Genomic DNA, 3231 nt, shown 5'->3' with positions numbered 1-3231 from the left:
CCACTGGAAGCACGGAGGGGTTTCATATAATCGTAGAAAAATTTTGTTCCATTCTCTTGATAACTACTACTCCTTTGCTTGTAAAGATTTCAAGTGTGGCACAAAATTATATGTGAGCCCCTATCCTCCTTCTTATCTTCCCACTGCCACAGAAGTCTTGGTCAAATTTTTACAACAACTTAAGGTGACCGCATTAAAGGGTGGTTCATAAAATTCACAACTTTCCGACCCCTTTGGCACTAGACGGTAACATTGGAAATGATCCGCTGAAAATTTGTAACTTATTTTCTACTTTTTTTTCAAGAAGTGTACACTGCTTTCTCTGAGAATGGCCATAAGAGAGCATACTTTTCATATATTCCAGACTTAGCGTATGCCATTCAAGTCAATGAAATTGAGTATGCTAATGTTTACGGAGGACAAAGAAGACTTGATGCTTCTAAAAGAGCACGACCTGATGGACTCTCACCTTGTTTCCTTAAAAACTTAGCGATTGAACTAACTGATCCTCTTCTTATTCTTTTTAACAGGTCGCTTAATCACAAAACATGACATCTTTTTTAATTCCGGGTTTCAAGTCCGGAAAAAACGGAATTATCGAGGTAGAGCTATTTTATCTTTCATTCCCAAACATTTCTGAATCAATTATAAATAAAAAAATATTTAAAAACTAAAAAATATTATAACGAGTAATATAACCGTACTACTTTCCCGGATCAAGCAATAATATCAATCAAGGGGGGAATATGTTTCGAAAGACTTAAAGTTATTCAATCAAAAACTCTCGTACATAAGACTTACATTCGCTGGGACAAAATTTGTGTGTATTGAAACTTGATTTTATGTAAGTATAATTCTGGTTTGTATAGAAAAGATCAACTTAAAGATAATCAACTTACGCGACCTATTTGGAATCGACGCAGTCTGGTTTTCATGCGTCGACCACGACGCTCGCCTTCCTTTGTTGTTTCGAACAAATTCGAGAAATCTATCCAGTCTGAGGTGGCTACGTCGTGTATCAGAATCCGTCTCCGGGGTTTCAGGAACTCTGTCTTCGCAAAGACTATCTTCGAGCTGCTCACCCCAAAAAGGTAAACAAGGCTCACGCCTCACCACCAATTACCCACACGTTTACACACCCACCTTCCCTGCGCAACTTGTGCTAGAACTCACACGTTTGTGAGAAAACCCAAAACACTGGTGCTTATATTAGTAAGGGCGAGGCTCACCAACACTGTACATCGGCCGATGTAACCACTACACACCCCAGCTCTTCTTCCGCTTTAATGCACCTCGCTTTTCATGCAGATAAGAATTTCGAGATTCTTCCCTCTATTCTGCTTCCTCCAATGCAATGCTTCCCCCAATAACTCACCGCACTCGCTTCGGTTCCTCGAGCGATTGTCACCTGTGCACACCGACGCGTATCCAACTGAGCGGCAACGATTTAGCGACACGCCCGCTACCGATGGCTGCTTTCCCGAGCACCGACGGAAACTGACTCAGGTGCCGACGTGATGATCACTATTCGCTAATCCCTGATCTCACCAATACAAGCTGATGCAGGTAGTCGTCTGACCTTCCCTTGAAACTGAGGATATTCACACCAATGCACTCCGCCGCTGGCTGCTCGGTTGAATGTAGTTTCACGAATATTCGTGCAAGCGATGATTCATCCACTCCCTAAACACGATGAGGTGTAGGAGTCGCCGTATGATGTCGTCGCCACGTGACACGAACGATGCTTCGGAAATCGGTTTTTAAAGGGCCCTGATGTAAACATCAAGACTTAGCGTTAGGGCATGTCGATTTGCTTATTTAACTATATCATATGATGTCATTGCTGAACATTTACCTCTGAGAGAACCCTTCCTTATGATGATAAACCGTTCGTGATGACTTCCACGTTGTCGTGCAGCAAGTTGCAGTGCAGTGATTCAACTGTTCCGATAACGAAGTAAAATTAGAGTGGACACTTCGATTTCCTTGTTTTAAAATTACCTGTTATCTGGTATTCTGCCAAATATAATGCCAAATGACTGGATTCGCTACCGTTTCGTTAAAGTACTCAGTAGTAATTCCACTTTCTCACGTGTAATGGAGTGTCTGCTTTCAATCACGATTCTACCTGAGGGTTGAATTATTAAAAGGCCAGTGTTGTTACGCAGGGTTGCCAACATTTGTTTTCAAAAATCAGGGAAATGGAGAAATAAAAATCAGGCAAAATCAGGCTACGTATGTAACGGAAATTTCGCGCAAAGTGGTTACCTTTTTTTTTTTTTTTGGTCATCACCCCACATTTTCACTTCAATATGTGTTGTAAACCTACTTGGTTGAATGATTCTTACTTATCAAAGCAATAGCAAAATTCCCTTTAATTCTCTTTTTCAAATAACAATTAAAAGGGAACTTTCCATTGCTTTCATTCAGCCACATTTTCACTATTTAACATCAGCAATGGTACTTAATCCAGTTCTTTATCACCCATTTTTCATCACATTCGTAAAAATCAGGCAAAATCAGGCATATTTTCAAAAATCAGGGAAATTCAATGGCTTATCAGGTTGTCAGGCAGAGCCTCGAAAAATCAGGCAATCCCTGAAAAATCAGGCATATTGGCATCTCTGTTGTCACGGTTTGATCGTTGATCACTTGATGCCCGTTTTACCTTATAAGGATTTTGACCGTTTTTCTACGATCTGAAGGTGATTTTCACACTCTGTGAGAACTTTGAGACTAACACTTTCCGAGAACTGAGTTGAAGTGCTGATAAGTAAGTTGGCGGAAGTTAAAGTGTCATGACGGTTCTTTCGCTGCTATAGCAATGTGTGCTGGTGTTGTCAGCACTAAGGAACAGGTGAAAACTGAATTGGTTTCTTTCGTTACAGCCAAAACTAGATTGGCTAGAATTTTGACTATCTTTTTTAGATTTGTGCTGTTGATTTTATTTTTTATAAAGCAACTCGTAACAGTAAAAAACACGGTTTCATCAATTGACGCTCCACAGCATCAAATCTTCTCGAATTTGTAACATACGTTATCCATTCCTTGAGCAAAAGCTTCTATGTTAAGGCTTTTTATACCGAATTCAGCAATGCAATCTATCATACTTAACTGATCGAAAACAAATCGCAACCTCTGGTGTGCCTCAAGGGTCTCTATTAGGACCTCTTCTTTTCATACTGCTCGTAAATGACATTTCCTTTATTTTGAAGCGGGTTGAATGCCTTA

The 3231-nt window shown here is 40.2% G+C and overlaps 1 long non-coding RNA gene across 1 annotated transcript; it reads right to left on the bottom strand.

Moving 5' to 3' along the window:
* Positions 1-1289: 1289 nt before the first annotated feature.
* On the bottom strand, positions 1290-2947 carry LOC129757838 (uncharacterized). The gene is made up of 3 exons (XR_008739824.1): positions 2669-2947; positions 2002-2128; positions 1290-1941 (listed from the first exon to the last, which is right to left on the bottom strand). It is a non-coding gene; the product is annotated as an uncharacterized LOC129757838 (long non-coding RNA).
* Positions 2948-3231: the final 284 nt, after the last annotated feature.

The sequence above is a fragment of the Uranotaenia lowii genome, chromosome 3 (assembly GCF_029784155.1).
Source record: "Uranotaenia lowii strain MFRU-FL chromosome 3, ASM2978415v1, whole genome shotgun sequence".
Lineage (NCBI taxonomy): Eukaryota > Metazoa > Arthropoda > Insecta > Diptera > Culicidae > Uranotaenia > Uranotaenia lowii.
The sequence above is the reverse complement of the archived record's forward strand: the minus strand, read 5'-3'. Positions and strand labels throughout refer to the sequence as shown.